Here is a 21,677-nt window from a genome sequence, read left to right on the forward strand (position 1 = left end):
AGCTATTTCTGTTGGGATTTATACTCTGCAACTAGCACAACAGTTCTTGCCAGTGTTAGAATTGTTCATACTATGATCAGCCCAGGTTCATTGCAAATAAAGCTTCTGGTAAAAAAAAAAAAAAAATCATGCTACAGAAAAGAACAGAGAGGGTATGCAACACTGGAAATTCAACAGATTTAGGGACCAAAGGAAAAAATGGCTTTCTTCATTTAAAGGGCTGTCTACCATTTCTCCTCTTAACTTACTCCAAACCTCAAAAATAACTACTTGGGAAGAGGTAGTGAATATATGTGGGAATTTAAATCCTTGTTAGGAATTCAGTTTTTCATTTAAACCCGTCACGTTCTCACTCAGTTTTGCTCCTTGGAGATATTGGTTGGGGGAGGTTTGGAGGTTGGTTGTAGCAGGCTTTGGAGCAGCAGACACTTTGTAGAACTAGTCTCTGTGAAAGTCCTTATTAGGAAATTTAAAGGGCGCTCTGCCTCGTCAGCAGTAAGGATCAGTCCACTGATGAGGCTGAGATGTAGCCAGGGTCTGGAGTTATTTTCTGTGTAAGAGAGCTCTTTTTAACCCAGAAAGGATCAATTCAAATCGTATACACAGGTTTGGCCTAGTCTAGTCTTGTCATAGCCACCGTCTACACTCTTCAGTCCTATCTGAACTGAAAAAATAAAAGGAATTTCCACCCTCATGTCCACCTTAACCCAACCTGCCATATTAAAAGCAAAAACAAAAACAGTTTGTGCAGGGCAGGCTGGATAGGCCGCAGTAGGCTTAACTTTTTTTCTGGTATTGATCAGTACATGAGAATCTGTCCACTATCTCTGATTTGATTCCACCGTAGTCCTTTCCTTAGAGAATTTGAAGAAGAAATTGTCACTCTGCTCAGTTTTCTAGAGTTGACAGCCAGCCATTAGGGGGTGGCATTCTGTACTCTCCAGTCCAGGATGCAGATGGTGTGGCCTCCCTTCATTTCATTTGTGACATGCAGGAAGTTGGCATACACAGGGAAGGTTCCCTCTACTGGGCCATTCTTGTAAATATCAGCTGTGATCTTAAGGGACATAGTAGAAACTGCAGCTGTAGTGCTCGTTATCTTTGTAGGAAGGAGTATAGCCAGGCTCACAGGTCTTGCTGCACTTGGGAGTGTCTCTTCACCTCCATCTCCTGGTAGCTGAGAGCCATTGAAATGGTGCTCACATTGTGGGATAGAATAGGACCTACAGCCTACATGGGCATCATAGAGACCACCAGAGACCTTTCTTGGTCCAGAAATTCCAGGCTGCAGAGGGAAAGCCCCCATGCAGCCATCCCCATACTTCGCAGTAGATGAGCACGTTTTCAGCAGGCATCTCTGTGGGGGCATTCCTACTGGTGTCAATACAGATCTGATCAGAAATGGTTTTTATGGCCCCAAATGCCCAGGAAGAAGCACAGGACTGTTGGCAATGTCTTTTTTAATGTTTAGACAGTTTAGCCACCATTCCTTGGTCGCAAAATGTTTTTGGCATATGCATTTTCTTAGCAAACTGTACTCTCTGAGGCAGCTTGGATCTATCCAGGAAATGCTTAAAAAGCCCATTCAGTTCATATCACCATTATGGAGGCTGAACAGTTCATCTGCAGGGGTGCAAAATAGGGTCTGCTTGGGATACTAGGCAGCACCATCAGGCAGAAAATGATGGCTAGGGCCCACCACACTTTGGCATCTGGATCCTGGATTTACTGAAGTTGTGGAGACCCTAAACCTGCAGTTGCCATGTCTAATCTCAGTATCTGGTGTCTGGAACCCGAGTCCACCATGTTGCCACTTGGACAAGATATAAAATATTTTAATGACATGATTGTCATGCTGAACCTAATAGATATATATAGAATTCTCCATCCAGCAGAGAATTACACATTTTTTTCTAGCACATACAGATCCTTCTTAAAATTTACATGTTCTAGGCCACAAAGGGTGCTTCAGTAACTTCCAAAAAATCATCATTATGCAGACCATAATCTCTGACCTGAATAAAATACAATAAATATCAGTCAGATAGCTAAAAATGACCCAAATGTTTGCACACTTACAAGCATAGATCATAAGAGGAATTATAAAATAATTAGATATTAATGGAAATGCTGCACTTCAAAGTTTGTGAGATACTTAAAGTGAGATTTATAACTTATAATATATTTACCAGGAAGTAAGAAACTTTGGTAATTGGTATGGACTGAACTGTGTCTCCTTCCCCATGCCCTCAAAAAAAAAGGATATACTGAAGTCCTATCCTCCAGTACTTCAAACTGTGACAGTAATTTGGAAATAGTGTCTTTACGGAGTTAAATTAAAATGAGGTCAGTAGGGTGGGCCCTAATCTAATATAATTGGTGTCTTTATAAGAAGGGAAATTTGGACATAGGCATGGACAGAGGGAAGGTGATGTAAAGACATAGGGGAGAAGTTGTCCATCTCCAGCCAGAGAGAGAGGCCTGGAACAGAACCTTCCTTCACGACTCTGAGAAGGAACCAACCCTGCTGATACCTTGATCTTGGACTTATAGTCTACAGAACTGTGAGAACAAATAAATTTCTGTTGTTTGAGCCACCCAGTCGGTGATACTTCAGTACAGCAGCCCTAGCAAACTAATACAGTAACTAATGAGACAAATATTAATTCAGAAGTTGGAAAAAGAGCTATAGAGTAAACAAAAAGGAAGGAAATAATAAGGCCAGAAATCTCTTAGAGAGTAGATATTATCAAAACCCAAAATTAGTTCTTTAAAAAAGTTAATATATTTTAAAATAGTTGGGTACATGATTTGTTCCATTTCAGAAAAAGCATAAATTTAATATACATCTGTTAAGAAATAATAAAAGAGAATGTCTTTAATTTGATGAAGGATATGTGCCCAGAAACCTAAAGCAAACATTAATGGAAAAACTTTACATGCATTCCATTTAAGATCAGGAATAAGGTAAAGATGGTTAACAGTGTTTTTTATGTTACTGGAGTTCCTGGCCAGTGCATTAAGAAAATAAATAGAAATGAGTTAATGGGATTGGAAGAGAAGAGATAAATCCGTAAATGTTTAGAGATCACCTATATAAAAATCTGTAGGGGAAATAGACAAACTATATGTATTAATAAGATAATTTAGTATTTCTTAAATAAAAGATTGTTTTCTGAAAATCAGAATTCCTTTGTACTCAAAATAATTAGCTAGAAGAGATGATATAAGATACCATTCACAATAATAAAAGAAAATCAAGTTTCTAGAATTTAATCTGACAAGTAATGCACAAGATCTACATGGAGAAAATTCTAAAACTCTTATTAAAATGTATGATAAGAAGACCTGAAAAACAGATATACCATGTTCAAATATGGAAAAAAAAATTTCTGAAGATGTCAGTTCTCCCTAAATTAATCTATAAGTTTTGTGGAATGCCAATAAAAATTCAGTGGAATATTTTGAGAAATTTGACATACTAAACAATTTGCATAAAACTTCTGATTGTAACGCACTTGTTTATATCATACCAAATCTTCTGCTGAAAACAACTAGAAAACCTTGATTAAAATATAAATTCATCTATTTGAAGGCATAAGAGCTATGAAATCATTAAGGACTCAAGGGGCTAAGAGTCACAGAAATAGGTGTTTTGAGAGGTGAACCCCCAACATTCAGCTTTACCTTTCTCTTGGAGGCAGTTGTCTAGAGGCAGAGAAGTTAAAGAGAACTTTCAGAAATCTCACAGGTAAGGGAAACTAAAATTGGAGTTCAGTTCTCAATAAAAAGGAGGGCTCTGTTAAATATCTCAGGTAGTTAATTGGAACTCCTGAAAGTCTACACCATTTGGTGTAAGGACAAATGGAAATAGGCCAGCCCTCACAAAACTCAACTCAATTCTAATCACATCAACCCCAGATTGGATTAAGGTAATCAGTGTAGTAGAAATGAAACATACAGTGATTTAAATTAAAACTTGATAGGTTTCACAGCAAACTGAAGAGAAGATTGGTGAACTGGAAAATAGGTCAGTAGGAAATATCTAGGTTGAAGCATGGAGAGGAAAAGAAATGGAAGGAAAGTTTAAAAATAAGTTAGGATTCATATTAGACATAGTAAAAAAAATTAACATGTATGTATTTATATTTCCAGAAGGAGATAAAAGAGAGAAAATGGGACAAAAACAACATTTGAAGAGAATGATGGCAGAGAATTTTTCAGAGCTAACTAAAAACATAAATCCATACATAGATTCAAGAATTCTGTTGACTCCATGACAGGATAAAAACATCTAGGCACATAATACATCCAGCCACATAATTGTAAAACTTCTGAAAACCATAGATAAAGATACAATTTTAATAGTAGAGGAAAGGGACATGTAACTTCCAATAAGCAATGAGAAGACAATTCGCCTTTTAACAGAAATGATGGAAGTTGAAGATAATAGAAAATGGCATCTTAAAACTGCTGAGAGAAGGAAACTTGTCATCTATGATTCTATTCCCAGAGAATATTTTTTAAAAATGAAGGCAAAAGAATGAAGTTGGATTCTACCTCACACCATATAAAAAATTAACTCAAAACAGATCATAGACTTAAATGTAAGAGCTAAAACTGATACTCGTAGAAGGAAACATAGATGTAAACTTTTTTGACCTTGGTTTGGGCAGTAGTTTCTTAAATATATCACAATCACCAAATCACAAGCACCAACGATAAAAGATAAATTAGGTTTCATCAAAATTAAAAATTTTTGTGCTTCCAAATAACACTGTCAAGAAATTGAAGAGACATTTCACAGAATGGGAGAAAATATTTGCAAGTTGTATATCTGATAAGGGTCTATTTTCCCGAAATATATAAAGAATATAACTCAACAATAAAAACACAAATAACCTAACTAAAAAATTGACAACTGATTTCAATAGAAATTTCTCCAAATAAGATATATAAATAACCAATAAGCACATGAAAAGGTGCTCAACATCATTAGTCTTTAGGGAAATACAAGTCAAAACGACAATGAGATACCACTTCTCACCCACTAAGGTGAATATAATTAAAAGACAGTAATAAGTGTTTGCAAGAATGTAGAAAGATTGGAACTCTTCTGCATAGCTGGTGGGAATGTAAAATGGTACAACTGCTTTGACAAACAACCATTCAGTTCAGCAATTTTATTCCTAGATACATGCCCCAAAGAATTGAAAACACATGTAAATACAAAACCTTGTACATGAACTTTCATAGTAGCCTTAGTCATATTAGCGAAGGAAGCAGTCCAAATGCCCATCAAGTGATGAATGGATAAACAATTGTGATATGTCCTTATAATGAGATTTTTTTTTAAACATGTTTATTGGGGTATAATTGCTTTACAATGGTGTGTTAGTTTCTGCTTTATAACAAAGTGAATCAGTTATACATATACATATGTTCCCATATCTCTTCCCTCTTGCATCTCCCTCCCTCCCACCCTCCCTATCCCACCCCTCTAGGTAGTGACAAAGCACCGAGCTGATCTCCCTATGTTATGCGGCTGCTTCCCACTAGCTATCTGTTTTACATTTGGTAGTGTATATATGTCAGTGCTACTCTCTCACTTTGTCGCAGCTTACCCTGCCCCCTCCTCATGTCCTCAAGTCCATTCTCTACGTCTGTGTCCTTATTCCTGTCCTGCCCCTAGTTTCTTCAGAACCATTTTTTTTCTTTAGGTTCCATATATATGTGTTAACATACGTATTTGTTTTTCTCTTTCTGACTTACTTCACTCCGTATGACAGTCTCTAGGTCCATCCACCTCACTACAAATAACTCAATTTCATTTCTTTTTATGGCTGAGTAATATTCCATTGTATATACGTTTCACATCTTCTTTATCCATTCATCTGTCGATGGACACTTAGGTTGCTTCCGTGTCCTGGCTATTGTAAATAGAGCTGCAATGAGCATTGTGGTACCTGACTCTTATTGAATTATGGTTTTCTCAGGGTATATGCCAGCTTTGTTTTTTTCAAGATTGTTTTGGGTGTTCTAGATCTTTTGTTGTTCCATACAAATCTTAGAATTATTTGTTCCTGTTCTGTGAAATATGCCATTGGAATTTTGATAGGGATTGCATTGAATCTGTAGATTGCTTTGGGTAGTATGGATATTTTAACAATACTAATTCTTACAGTCCATGAGCACTGAATAGCTTTTTATTTATTAGTATCTTCTTCAGTTTCTTTCCATCAGTGTCTTATAGTTTTTAGTGTACAGGTCTTTCACCTCCTTGGTTAAATTTATTCCTAGGTATTCTTTTGATGCAGTGGTAAATGGGATTGTTATCTTAACTTTTCTTTCTGATAGTTCTCTATTAGTGTATAGAAATGCCATGGACTTCTGTGTATTGATTTTGTATCCTGCAACTTAGCTTAATTCATTTATTAGTTTTTTGATGGGAGTCTTTAGGGTTTTCTATATATATGGTTTTCTATATATATATTTGCACTTCTGCAAATAGTGCCAGTTTCACTTCTTTCCAATTTTGAGTCCTTTTATTTCTTTTTCTTGTCTGATTGCTGTGGCTAGGATTTCCAATGCTGTGTTGAATAGAAATGGTGAGAGTGGGCATCCTTGTCTTGTTCCTGTTAGAGGAAAAGCTTTCAGCTTTTCACCGTTGAATTGTATGATGTGGGTTTGTCATATGTTGCCTTTAGTATGTTGAGGTACATTCCTCTGTGCATACTTGTTGAGAATTTTTATCATAAATGGATGTTGAATAATATCAAATGCTTCTTCTGCATTTATTGAGATGATTATATGATTTTTATCCTTTATTTTGTTAATGTCACATTGTTTGATTTGCAGATGTTGAACCATCCTTGCATTCCCGGGATAAATCCCACTTGTTCATGGTGTATGATCCTTTTAATGTATTGTTGAATTCAGTTTGCTAATATTCTATTGAGAATTTTACATCTGTGTTAATCATGGATATTGGCCTATAATTTTTCTTTCTTCCTCCACATACAGTCTGTGTGTATTCTATCCCTTCACATACAGTCTGTGTGTATTCTTACTTTTGAATTGAGTCTCTCATAGGCAGCAGGTAGATGGGTCTTTTAATCCATTCAGCCACTGTGTGTGATTTTTGATTTATGAATTTAGTCCATTTGCATTTAAATTAATTATTGATTGGTATTTACTTACTGCCATTTTGTTAGTGGTTTTCTGGCTGTTTTTGTAGCTCCTCTCTGTTCTTTCTTCTTCTCTTTCTCTCTTGTTTGCTGGCTTTTTTTCGTGTTCTATTTAGATTCCTTTCTCTTTTTCTTTTGTATGTTTACTATAAGTTTGTGTGTGTGTGTTTGTGTGTGTGTGTGTGGTTACTGTGAGGTTCACATACAGCATCTTAAGTATACAGTAATCTGTTTTAAGTTGATAGTAACTTTTTTGAAAGTTTTAAAGTTTTACTCCTCTGTCATCTTTTATATTTTTGATAACACCTTTTCCATGTTTTAATATTATGCTTTCCTTAACCAAGTATTGTATTTTTAATTTTACTATTTTGTATTTTAACCTTCATACTTGCTTTGTAAGTGATTTATCCACTACCTTTACTATATATTTACCTTTTCCCTTTTGTATGTTTTCTTATTATTAATTAGTGTCTTTTATTTTCAGCTTACAGAAGTCACTTTAGCATTTCTTGTATGGCTGATGTAGTGGTGATGAACTCCACTCTTGCTGAGTTCTGAATGATAACCTTGATGGCTAGAGAATTCTTGATTGGAATTTTTTTTTTCCTTTTAGCACTTGAATAAGTCATGTTACTCCCTGTGGCCTGTAAAATTTCTGCTGAAAAATCTGCTTATAGCTTCATGGGGTTTCCCTTGTATGTAATAGGTTGTTTATTTCTTTATACTTTTAAAATTCTCTCTTTACCCTTAAGTTTTATCATTTTAATTATAATGTGTGTCACTGTGGTTCTCTTTGGGTTCATCTTATTTGGAACTCTCTGGGTTTCCTCAACTGGTATGTCTGCTTCCTTCCCCAGATAGAGAAGTTTTCAGCTATTATTTCTTTTATTTTTTTAAAAAATTTATTTATTGTATTTATTTATTTTTTGGCTGTGTTGGGTCTTCGTTGCTGTGTGCGGGCTTTCTCTAGTTGTGTCGAGTGGGAGCTACTCTTCGTTGCGGTGCGCGGGCTTCTCTTGTTGCAGAGCATGGGCTCTAGGCACGTGGGCGTCAGTAGTTGTGGCACGCAGGGTCAGTAGTTGTGGCTCATGGGCTTAGTTGCTCCACGGCATGTGGGATCTTCCCGGACCAGGGCTCGAACCCGTGTCCCCTGCATTGGCAGGCGGATTCTTAACCACTGCACCACCAGCGAAGCCCCAGCCATTATTTCTTAAAATAATTGTTCTGGCCCTTTCTTTCTCTCTTCTCCTCTGGGACCTCTATAATGCAAATGTTATTCACCTTGATATTGTTCCAGAGGTCCCTTAAGGTATCTTCAATTTTTTAAATTCTTTTTTCATTTTGCTGCTCTGTCTGGGTGATTTCCATTGCTTTGTCTCAGCTCACTGATTCATTCTTCTACTTCATCCAGTCTGATTTTGAACCCCTCAAGTATTTTTTCCATTCAGTTATAACTTCTGTTTGGTACTTTCTTATATTTTCTATCTCTTTGTTTTTGGTTTGTTTTGGTTTGGTTTTGGGTTTTTTTTGGCTGCATGGTTTGTGGGATTTTAGTTCCCTGACCAGGGATTGAACCTGGGCCTTGGCAGTAAAAGTACCAAGTCCTAATCACTGGACTGCCAGGGAATTCCCTCTATCTCTTTGTTGATGTCCTCATTGTGTTCTTTCTTCTCCTGAGTTCAGTGAGCCATCTTTACAGCATTACTTCTAACTGTTGTGTAAGTTGCTTATCTCTGTTTCATTAAGGCCTTTCTCTGGAGATATGTTTTGTTCTTCAGTTTGGAACGTATTTTTTTGCCTCATTTGCCTATGTTTGTCTTCACGTATTGGGCGAAACAGCTACTCTTCCAATTTCGAAAGAGCGGTCTTGTGTAGGAGATGACCCATGAGGCGCAGAAGTGCCATTTCCCCTGGCTCTCAGTGTTAGGCACTCAAGGGATGGCACTCGTGTGGGGTGCATGCACCTGATGGCTGTGGCAGAGCTGTGGCTGCTCTGCAGGGAGGGCAGGGTGTGTTGCACTTGCCTGGCTCAGCTGCTGCATAGGGTGGGCTGGGTGCAGGGTGCTCGTCCAGCCCCATTGTAGTGTGGCTGGTGTGTGTGGTAAGTGGGGGTTTAGGGTGCTCACCTGACCAGGTTGTGGCATGGCGTAGGCAGAGCATCCGTCCTGGTGCTAACAGGCTAGAGGGAGGACACCAAAAATGTCATTCATCAGCTCTGTCATAAGCAAGTTAGAATGTTATTGCAAAGCTTGCCAGTGCTTCTGTCCCCAGAGAATGTTCCAGCTGGCTCATGTCTCTCTGGCAGCTACTTTAAGATTAGTAAGTGGGTCTCCCTTGCTTATGGTGTAGGTGCTTTCCAAACCATTCCTTTTGCACTGGATCTCAGGGTGAGTGGGTCTGTATGTGACCCCTTGAATAGTGGCTACTCCCTTCCCTTTGGTTCTGTGGTTCTCCTGGATTTAATTCCCATTTATTTGCTAAATCAGATGTTTTGGGGGTTCACCTTTCCTGGGCCAGACCCAAGGGTTGGGGTACCTCATGCAGTGCTCAATACCTTCACTCCTTGAGGAAGAGTTCTATATTTTTGGAATCCATGCTAACTGTGGGTAACTGCTCCTGGGCTGGTGTCCCAAGTAAAACCATGTCTCTGCCTCTCCTACCCCCTCCATGTGTCTCTTTTATCTTTAGTTGCCAAGGTGTTGTTCATCTAGTTCTCAGGCCCTTTTCTGAGGAAAACGTCTCCTTATGTAGCTGCACATTTGTTGTGTTAATGGGAGGAGGTGAGTTCAGGGTCTTCCTATGCTGCCATCTTTAACTTCTCCCAGAAGTGTACTTGATATTACTGGTTTATTGTAACAGATACGACTCAGGAACAGCCAAATGGAAGAGATGCATAGGGTAAGGCATGGAAGGAGAGGTATGGAGCTTCCATGCCCTTTCTGAGTGTGCCACTGTTCCAGCACCTTGATGTGTTCCGCAACCTGGAAGCTCCCAGAAGCCCTTCAATTAGGGGTTTGTATGGAGATTTCATTACATAGGCATTATTGATGAAATTGTTGGCCATTAACAACTCAATCTCTAGCCCCTCTCCCCTTCTCTGCATGTTGGGGGTGAGGCTGAAAGTCACAAGATTCTAATAATGGAGTAGTCTTTCAGGCAACCATCCCCCGACACTGAACTATCTACCGCCACCACTCATCTCCTTAACACACAAAAGAATATTATAACTCCACAAATTCAAAGGGTTTTAGGGGCTGTGTGCCAGGATCTAGGGACAAAGGCAAAATATTTATTTTTATTATACTACATCCATTATAACTTTGTATTGTCTGATGGACAGTTTTTATGTATATAGAGCAAAAATGGACAGAACTAAAAGGATAGACATATCAATTTCATAGTAGGAAATTTTAACACACTGTTTTCATAGCTGATAGAAGTAGACAAAAATCAGTAAGGAATAAAAGATGTGAACAACAATTAACAGACAACTTAATTGACATAGTACACTATGTTTAACAGCTGACGAACGCATGGAACATTTACCATTTATTAGTATATCAAGATGCAGTAGATTTTTTTGTATATGGACCTTGTATCCTGTGACCATTTTAAATCCATTTATTAGTCTTAGGAGATATTTTTTACATGTATGGCTTCCTGTTAGATTATCTATGTTGTGTGCTGTCTGGTCTTTATTTCCTGTTTCTACCTGCTTTACAGTTACCAACATGAAAATTCAGTCTCCAGAGTTTGGCAGAAACCTTCATGGTGAAAGCCAGCTATGCTTGCTTGTTATTTAGTATTCTTAGATGCACTTAGTTTTGATGCTATACCAGTTTCTTTCATCCTAGTTCTGAAATATGTTTAAAAGGTGATTTTAATAGTTTTTCATATTTGCTGTGTTTAGAAAGCTCATTCAAAGTATCTAACCTTACATACCACCAAAAATAGAAGGTTTATTTTTCTATATGAATTTTAGACTCAACTTGTCTACTTAAAAAAAGTGTTATTTTCATTGGGATAATGTTAAATTTACGGATTAATTAAAGGAGAATTGATACCCAGTCTTCTTTGGAATTACATTATGATTTATAATTTTTGAGAAGAAAGATAGGCAGTTTTCCTAAACTTTTGGCTCATTTACTAGGTATTTTTTCTTCTGTTGCTGTTGTTGGGATAGTTTACTACCATTATATTCCGATTTTTTTTCTTGGAAAATATGAAAGCTATTATTTTATGTATACTAGTTTTTTAATATTACTTCAGTTACCAGCTACCTTACCAAAGTACCTTGTGGTTTCTGATAGTTTCCTTTTCATTTATTATTTTATTCCTTTCAAAGTATACAATTATATCTTCTGGCAAAAATTCAAACATTTGGAATATACACTGACAGTTTCTTTATGAGCTCTCTTTAGTCTTTGAGTTTATTAATTTTGAGCTTTAACTCCCTATGTCATTGCTCTTATCTGTGCCTTAATTTTCTTCTGTAATGTAATTTGGGCTATGCTTTCTCCATTCTTGTCTCTATCTAATCCCATTTTATTCATCCTAGATTTCAGGAATTCTTTAAAATATGTGATTCGTTGATGTTATTCTTCTTATTTTCCAGTGTTGTAATTTTATTCCTTTGAACAACATATATTTTCTGTAATTTCATGAGATTGTGAGAGAGAAGTAAATGAGTGTCCCTCATTTACCATCTCAAAACCATCTTTAAATACTAACAAAAAGAAAACATCAACAAAAGTCAGTGTACCTGGCTCTTGGTGCTTCAGTAATTGAATATTTCTTGACTGGTCTGCACAGCTCAGGTTCTTTATACTACTTAAGTGTTTCCATCCCTTGAGAATCCCAGTCTTCCCTGTTCTGTGTCTACATACCTTCCATGAATGTCTCTAGTCCCTGTACTCTAGAATCCTGGATGTTTTTGATACTTTTTATTTCTGGGCTATAAGACGTTGCATCCATGTAAGGACATAAGGTTCCAGTTACTCTGTTCTCTTTGCCTGTGGGTTTTAACCAGTATGTTGGAGCCAGATCAGGTTTAGTGTTATCAGGATCCCCTGTTAAAAAAGATTAAGACATGAACTTGGAGCCAAGCTGGAGACTTCCCATTACCTTCCCTCAAATGTAAACCTTCGTTCCTCACTTTGGATCTCAAAATAGACAAAAATTATGTATATCCAGCTAGCTGAATTATTTCTAGTCAGCCTTAGAAACTCATTTGCTAGTGGAACAGAGTCATATTAAGATATGGGCTTCTAGGCTGATTGCTAGAGGACAAGTCTTGAGTCTTAGGACTTCACAGAAGTGAAGGAGGATTACTCACCTTTGTTTTTCAACACTTGTCTCTTGAGTCTAATAGAGAGGGTAGAACCTTTTTCGCTTTAAAGATAGACTATTTTTATTCACTCCAAGTTTAAACTCTAGGAATAAAAAAGCAGCAGGATAAGTTTTACAGAAATGGGAAGTAGAGCAGAGTGAATTTGTCCAGGCACTCACCTTTTATTGATACAGTTCCTGCAGATACTTCGAAATGACTCATGCGTTATATTTAAGGCCAATATTAATGGATATTGTGTTTTCAGAGAAAGTGGAGGTCATCCCGGCCTAACAAAATATATTTTGTTATTACTGTTGCTTCTTTAAAATCATTACATATTTGCAAATGAGTGAAAGAATTGATGGCAGAATGCAATCAGTGAAAGAACTGAATGGGAAAATGAAATCAGTAGATTAATGAGTTTATAAAAATGGGAGTGAAGATGTAAGATACTTTTATCTTTCTAATGGGGAAGGTGAGAACCTTGTACAACTTCTTCCTAGCACTTATACTTTTAACTTTTAAATGCCTTATTTCTGTGTTTAATGTTTGTCTTCACCAATAGACTCTTAGTGAAGGCAAGGACTGAGTTTCTTTATTCATTATACTCAGTACTTAGCACAGTACTTTTAAATATAATAATTTTCCTTATTGGAGATTAAAAACAGAAAAATGAAGTTTTTTTTCTTTCATCCTTCTCTATTTTGACTAATAAAAAAATACTTATTAACCATATACTATAATCCAAACATGTTCCATACCCTTGATTAGGATCACAGTCTAATCTACAAGAGGGAAAGGTACACAGCATTGAGATCTACTTCTGTAATTTTGGGGGCATTTCTTTCCAATTTTATTTCTATTCATAGGTAATAAAATTGGGATAGTTTTATAAACATTGATATCTAACCAGCTTTTCTAACCAAATATTTTAAGTCTTTTCCCCATATGTTGAAACATTTCTTTTAAACCTGATTTCTAATGGCTCCATAGAAGTCCATTATGTGGAAACTCTGTAATTTATTTAACAATAATGTTGAGCTGGAATGTATGCTCCATGAATATAGGAATTTTTCCCCTGTCAGTTCACTGCAATTCCCCAGCACCTACAACAGTGTCTAGTACATAGTAGGTGCTTAATACATAAAAAATGAATGAAATGTTTAGGTTGTTCTATTTTTTCTATATTAGAAATAATGCTCTCCAAAGCATTTTTGTACAAAATGCTTTCACTGTATTTCAGATGCTTTTCTAAATAATTACTTCTAGAAGAAACTTCTAGAAGAGGACCTTGCTGGTTGAAAGGATATGGACAAACTTATATGATTTCAGAGTCGTTTTCTCTATGAAATAATGTTATCTGTGGCTTTTTTTTATACTTTAGTTTTATAAATTTTCTATAATAATTATATTCTAAAAGAATCAAAATAGTTATTTTATTCTTTTAAGTGCGTTTCTTTTATTCAGGGAGCAGTTAGTAATCTTGTGCCTGGAATATAGGGTTTTTGTCGTTGGTGGTGAAAGATGAGGATTGAAAGTTTTCTTGGGCAGATGCAGCGAATGATTTGGTATGCTATTCTAAGGAACGTTATTTCATAGGAATGGGAGTCCTCTCAAATGTTAATAAGCAGAGTAGTGATAGAATGAGAATGATACGAAAGATCATACTGATAGTGTAGAGGAAGGATTTGGTAGAGAAGAGACCAGAGGGAGGGAGATCCTGGATTTCTCACTCTCTAGCCTCCACGTCATTCAATTCATCATTGATTTTTTTTATCCTAAGTATTTCTTGAATTTCTTCTTCTCTCCCTTAGGTAAGTCCTCAGTATCTTTCACCTCAGCTACTGCTGTAACCTTCTCATTTCTTTCCCTGCCTCAGAACCATTCTCCACAGAGCTATTAAAGTGATGTAGCTACAACCAAATATGAAGAATGGTTCCCTGTTATCTACATTTTAAGGTTCTAGTTGATTAGCCTGGCATACAAACCCTTCCATTATTTGGATCCTTCACTTTCATTTCCAGCTATTCCCTGCTGTGAAGAAAACCTTTCCTAAGAAAGAAAACTGCTTATTATCCCTGATTGTCTTCACCCCTGTCCCCCGCACAGATAGCACTTGCTTCTGTGCCTCGCTCACGCTGCCCCCATTTCCCCAAATATTCCCTCTCTCCAGTCAGAACCCCCTTGGTCCCCTTTTTCTGGGGCTCACTGTGTAAGACTCATATGTCAGTAACCTCTTCCAAGAAATGTTAACATATATATTCACAGATTACATGCCTCCCTCCTTTCTCCTGCCTTTTTGGCTTAGGAATCTCTCTTCTGTGCTTTTTATGGGACCTTGTTTTTACCTTTCCTTTCATGCTGTGCTATAATTATCTGTTTAGTTATGTTTCCCACACTGGACTGTGAGATTTTTGAGAGCAAGGGCTCTTTTATTTCTTTGTATTCTCAGCAGTTAGCATATAGTAAGGTGGTCAAAAAGGAACCTATTATCATTTTTCAGATGAAATAATGAGGGCTTGAAGCAGGCCAGTGGGCAAGAAGGATAGGTGGGATAGACAGATTGTTAAAGAAGTCACTTTGGATGTCAGTGATAAGTTAAAGGTAGAAATCATGGATGATTGAGGTATGCAACCTGAGTAAATGAGTTTAACGTGCAGGTTTTTGACTTGTTAAATTTGAAATATTTGCTGAACATTCTAGAGAGATGACTAATAGGTAACTAGAAGTATGGGTCTACCTATTAGGAGATAAGGATTTAGGAGTCATCAGCATAGAAATATTAATTAGGGCATATGGAATAGATAATACAGGTCAGGAAGGAGAGGAGATATAAAAAATGTGGAGTAGGGATCCTTGGGGAAAATCATTTAATAGGTTACAGAAAAAAGAAAAAGTAGGGTAGTATATTGATTGTCAGTGATGTCCAATAGTGAAGAGAGGTTGAAACAGATGAGAATTGAGAACAATATATTTGATTTGGAATTTGGAAGGTCATAATTGATCTTTGAGAGAGTAATTTCAGTCCAGTAGAGGGAAATAGCAACTAGATTGAAATAGGTGATTGAAGAAGGCTGAGAAACGAATGATGAACAAGTGGAAAAAGCAAGCATATAGTACTCTTTGCTTTATGGAGAAATGATACCTTGTGGAAAAAGGAATGTGATATCACTTTCTTGAGGGGAAGGTAGGATGGCAATAAAGTTTTTGTTTTATGTTTTGTTTTTGGATGGGAGATGGTCATGGAAAAGTTTATCAATTGGTGTTCAGGAGCCATAAGAAAGAAGGCTTGAAGTCCAGAAATAAATCTTTAATGGAACAAGGGAAAGAAGAAAAGGAAGGGGGAGAGCCTGGCGTTAAGATCTCAGATGATACTGTTATCCTTGCAAGTGGTGGGGACACTTCTTTCTTGGGCTCAAAAGGAAAAGAAGTAAGGAGAAGTAGAAATAGAGAAACATTTAAAGGTGGTATGAGGGAATGTGAAGGATCTATTTTCGGTGAAGTAGGCTACCAGGTCCTTAATTGCAGGGTAAGGTTTGGATAGGTCAGGGATAGGACAGATGGTGGTAGCAGGGTGGCACAGGTCATTTTAGAAGATTGGTAAAGGACAAGGGATTAATGTTGAGGCTGCAGATAGATTTAGGGCTCAGTTGAGATTGAACTATGGAAAAAATAAAGCAATAATTTAAATACTTAAATAATATGTATATTTGTTTATATATTTTTTTCCATAAAAGGGACTGAAGAAAAGGACAGGGCCCTGGAGAATTGCTTACAGTTACTCAGTAGGATTAAGTGAGGCAGATAGTTAAGGACAGTGATATTTGCTCTATAGTCCTAATGCTTGGAAGAATTGAAGAATGGGTGCAGGGTCGGGAGTGGGCTGCTGCAGACAGCAGCCTGGCTGTCAGTAGACTAAGTCCTGCCTGGTCATAGGCCAGTGTGATCCAGAGTCAATTCAGAGTGTTTAACGCATGACTGATAATATTTGAGATTTAGTATGAGAAGGTGCCTTCCTTCCTTTTCCTTTCTCTTCTCCTTTCTTCCTTTCTTCCTTCCTTTCTCTCTCGCTCTCTCGCTTTCTTTCCCTCTCTCTCTCTTTCTTTTTCTTTTTCTTTCTTTCTTCCTTCCTTCCTTCCTTCCTTCCTTTTTTTCTTTCTTTCCTCCCTCCCTCCCTTCCCTCCTTCCCTCCTCTCTCCCTCTCTCCCTCTCTCCTTGCTCTGTATGTATATCAATTAAAGTATGTAAAATAAAAGCAACAAATAGATTGTAGATAGTTTACTCTATTTTAAGACAGTGAATTTTGTACAGAAAAGTAGTATTGGCTGGTTTATGAGTTCTTACTGTTAGTTATTCATTCCTGGTTAAAATATCTCTGGTGGCCTTACATACCCTGTAGTAGTTATCAACTAATAGATTTCAAAATGCAGACAGCCCTAAAGAGAATTTTTTTTTCTCCAAAGTATTTTGTCTTCTATCAGGAATTTGTCATTAGGTATTATATAGACCCAGTGGATAGGTTCATCTCTGGCATGGATATCTGACAGAAACAGCATTTCTCTCAATTATGCTTTTTCTTTAAAAAAAAAAAAGAAAAAATCCGAAAATGAAAGCATAATTTATGTACCTCCTACAAGAAATGCGTAAATTATGGGAAATAATAAAGGAGCAAGATATAATTGAAAATCAACAGCTCTATGAGTTAAGAACCTACTCTCTACGACTCAATTGTTGTCAGTTACTGCTTAACTTAACGCTGGGTTTTCCTTTTTGCTTTCAGGAAAACCTTTAACTTACGCCCTGGGTGTTGCCTGTCCACAGTTTCCTGGTGGCTCACCGCTTCTGCCTGCTCCAGCCTTGCTCCGGCAGCTTCAAGGCTTCTGGGCTTCAGAGCTTGTTGTGAAAGCTTGCTGCTTTGGCCTGCTACCCCTGCTTCAGGTGTCAAAAGCTTTTAATTAGCTTGCTTCCTCTAATTACCATAACTAGGCCCTAATGTGTCTGCATAACCTAGTCTTAGGGTCTGAAAGGAGAATTATTTTTAGCCGTTCATTCTTCCTTAAAAACTCTGTACCCTGGCTCTCCTGGGATTCAAGGGAGAGTGAAAGACGTTTGAAGTTATATTGCATGATTCACCTTTGAAGCCTCTGTATATGGGCTAGTCTTCAGTCCATAGGGGCACACTGGCATGGGCATACTATATTTTTATAGCCAGTGTCTGCTCTAATTGGTCAATGCCCATGCTGTACCAATTTCTAAATATTTTGACTATCACTACTATATATATAAATTGCAACTCCGTAGAGAGGATACCTCTAGCCGGTTTAGTGAACTCTTTGTAGTGTTTTTAGTTTGCTTGTTAAAGAGACTTAGTATTTTTTTAATTAAATATTTTGAATACAGACTGATCACTAACAGAGCAGTTTATAAAAAACAAATACAGTGATTTTCATACATATTAACAATGATCACCATTAACATGACAATAGGAATCAAGACTATAGGCATGATGAATGGGAAGATCTCTTCAAAAACCTGGAGAACTATTCAGTACTCATAGCAGTAAATAACTCTAGCTCTGTAATCAGGTCGTGAGGACTGTAGAACCTACTTTAGAGTGGTGTAGGAATTGATTTTGGCAGTATATGTATTGTGCTCAGCCCAGTGCCAGTCACAGTAAGCTTTCGATAAATGAGTTGTTTTTGTTTATTATTATTATTAATAAGTGATGGTAGACATTATACAGCAGAGATAAAAAGGAGACAAAGACATGGAGCAATAAATAGTGAACAGTAACAATACACGAAAGATAATAAAAGCTAAGCTGTGAAGTTGAGACTTTAAAAGCCGTACATAATTGTTAGGAGAGCAACATGAGCTGGAATAATCTGGTACACACTTAAACCTTAAGATACAGAATTGTATCTCTTTTATCATAATGCCTTATTTTTATTTGAGTTTCAGTATCAATTTAGTAGTGTACTTGAAGCTGAGCGTATTGTATTGATGCCTTTCAACTTTCTATGTAGATACACTCATATAGATTACAAATCACTCGTTATTTATTCAGTAAATATTTATTGCGTACCTATTGATTCCCAAGCACTGGGCACGTACTAGTGAACAAATGAGAAAAAAATAATACCTACCCACATAGAGCTTATGTTCTAGTGAGTGAGGCAAACAGTAAGCAAAATACATAAATAGAATATACAGTTTGTTAAGTAAAAAGAGCTAAGGGGAAAAGGAAGCAAAGAAATGGGATAGAAAGTGTGAAAGGGCAGAATGACATTTTAGGGAGGGATTGAGAGAGCAAACCATGTGTAGCTATAGGGGGGAAAGACCATTTGAGACCTACGGAGTAATAAGTGCAAAAACACTAAGTTGAGATTGAACAAGGTGATCAGTATGTTTGGAGAGAGTGATCTAGGAGGAGAGTAATATGAGATCTGGGAGACCACGATATGTTGGACCATGCTACTTATAAGTTATAGCAAGGACTTTTTTACATGGAGAGAGATCAGAAACTGAAGTTTTGGAGCAGAGTGTCATGATCTGAGCTAGTTTAAACAGAATCACTGTGGCTGATGTTTTGAGAACAGATTTTGGGCTGTGAGAGCAGAAGTAGAGAGGCTGGGCAGGATAGTCCAGGCAAGACATAATGGTAGATGGGAATGGTGTGGACTAGAGGAGGAGGTATGGCAAATTCTGGATATATTGAATGTAGACTAGATTTGTAGAACTGCATGCCAGCTGCTTCTTGGATATTGAAATTCTGTTTAATATAGTATGATCATTCCTAAGTTATATGTTGTATCTATAAGTGATGATTCTTAAATCGTGTTTAAGAACTCATTCATTTACATTTGTCACCTACTGATTTTTCTGTAGCATTTGCAGTTTTTCTAACATTGTAGTGCTTTTAATATGCTTATATAATATAAGACAGCTCTATATTTGGTGTTTTTAAAAACATGTCTTTGTTCTGTATTAAATTTATAATCTTCCCGTCCATACTAAGTGTACTGTTCATTCTGATCAAATTATATAAGAAAGGACATTTTAACGTACTACCCTCTTATATGTCAGTTAGCTGTGGCTCTTGAAAATCTAGAACCTGAAGTTAGATTTCTAGGAGAATCTTCTCCTCCTCCTCCCCCTCCTCCCCCTCCCCCTCCTCCCCCTCCCCCTCCTCCTCCCCTCCCCTCCCCTCCCCCTTCTCTCCTCCCCTCCTCCCCCTCGTCCTCCCCTCCCCCTTCTCCTCCTCCTCCCCCTCCCCCTTCTCCTCCTCCTTCTTCTTCTTTACTGAAATGAACATGAAAATGGTCTGTAGTGTCAAAGGAGAAAAGCAAGATCAGTTTTATTTTATCACTTCATCAACTTCATACTCTTGTCTCATCATGTCATCAATTCGATAATTTAAGAATATTTTCTGAACTGCCTTTAAAAAAAATTGAAGTATAGCTGATTTACAATGTTGTGTTGGTTTCTGGTGTACAGCAAAGTGATACAGACACATATTTTTCATATTCTTTTCTATTATGGTTTATTACAGGATATTGAATGTAGTTCCCTGTGCTATACAGTAGGACCTTGTTGTTTATTTTATATATAGTAGTTTGTATCTGCTAACCCCAAACTCCTAATTTATCCCTCCCTCACCCCGTTTTGCCTTTGGTAACCATAAGTTTGTGTTCTGTGTGAACTGACATTTTTATTTCACCACATCCCACTGCATTCCAGAAGAGTTTTTAGGCAGCTCATGAAACTGTTGTAAGCTAGCTTTGAGAATGTTTTTCACCCTGCAGCAGCATGGCATTCCTGATTATCACATAGATGTGTAGTATGGGTCTCGTTTTGGCCATTATCAGCCACACTGTAAATACCTCAGTAATTAATGGTCATTTCATGATCAGGATGAGGTATGGTATTCCATACTATCCCATCCCATGCTTCAAATTTCATATGTTCTGTCCAGAAAATGTAGAAAGGGCAATAGAAATCATATCCCCTAGAAATACCTGATTTTTAAAATGTTTTGATGCCTTTCTCAGAATAAATATGGCATAGAAATGTATAGCTAAATACTTTATATATAAAAAAATTAATTTTAGTGTACAAATTTTAATAAACTTCTTTTAAACAATATACTGTGAACTTTTCCCTATTAAATAGTATTCTTTAACAACATTTTCAAGAATATTAATAATTTTCTATTATTTGTGGTATGTTCAGTAACTTTCACCTTTCAGAATATTTAAGTTATTTACAATATTTTACTGTTGGAAACCACACGTAAATATTGTGGCTTAGTTTTTATTTGTATATATATATGTTCATTTGAGGATATTTCTAACTATATTTCTATGTTGATGTATGTGTCATGGGTATAAATTTATAAAGTTGGAAGTTGAAGAGATCAAAGCTTCTTATTTCCTTGTTACAGAAATGGAAGAAATAAGGATGTTTAACGTCTACCACGTATTAGTGATAGAGTAAACAACAGTTGAGAGTTTGGGCTATAATGTGCTTAGTGCAATGCTTGGCACATAATAATAGCTATTGCTTATTGAACACCTATTAAGTGCCAGACCCTGTTTTAAATATTTCATACTTGTGTATAGCCCGAGTCTGGCTGTAGAGTCCACGCTATCACCACTACCCTGAACAGCCACGCTAAGTGCTAGCTCAGGGTTTGAGTGTTCAGTAAGTGCTAGCTTATTTCTACCGCACAGCTCTATAATCCAGAGGTGGTTTTGGTTCCAATAGTATTTGGATTTTAGAAAGATAATTTAATACATATACTCTATTTTATATAACAGTCCTATTGGGGTTTTGAGCAGAACCTCATAAGCAAATGCGTTGGTGTTTCTGCAGTGAAGCATGTTTATCTTTACACTGAGATTAAAAAGAAAACAGAACTCCCCCAAAACTATGCTTTGCCTGATTCATTTGCCAAATGAATTTTGAAAATGCTTTGGCTTTTAGAATTGCTGGTAAGGGATTGTGGACCTTCATAAAACTCTTAGAAGAGTAACTGGCATTTAGAACACACTCTATATATGCTGGTGAATACTGCTACTACTATACTGGTTATCATCAGATACTTATATACTCATGTGCATAGAAAATTCGTGAATCACACAGTGCTGGGAGGAGTTCTT

At 36.9% G+C, this 21,677-nt stretch overlaps 1 protein-coding gene, 1 non-coding gene and 1 pseudogene across 14 annotated transcripts in view; 1 reads left to right on the forward strand and 2 right to left on the reverse strand.

Annotated features, from left to right (window-relative positions):
- CDC42BPA (CDC42 binding protein kinase alpha) overlaps positions 1–21,677 on the forward strand; it is a 325,295-nt gene that overhangs the window by 82,415 nt on the left and 221,203 nt on the right. The gene's annotated exons all lie outside the window — the stretch shown is intronic.
- LOC137219789 (cathepsin B-like) lies at positions 778–12,738 on the reverse strand (annotated as a pseudogene).
- Positions 8,742–8,813, reverse strand: TRNAK-UUU (transfer RNA lysine (anticodon UUU)). Its single transcript has one exon. It is a non-coding gene; the product is annotated as a tRNA-Lys (tRNA).

The sequence above is a fragment of the Pseudorca crassidens genome, chromosome 2 (genome assembly GCF_039906515.1).
Source record: "Pseudorca crassidens isolate mPseCra1 chromosome 2, mPseCra1.hap1, whole genome shotgun sequence".
NCBI lineage: Eukaryota > Metazoa > Chordata > Mammalia > Artiodactyla > Delphinidae > Pseudorca > Pseudorca crassidens.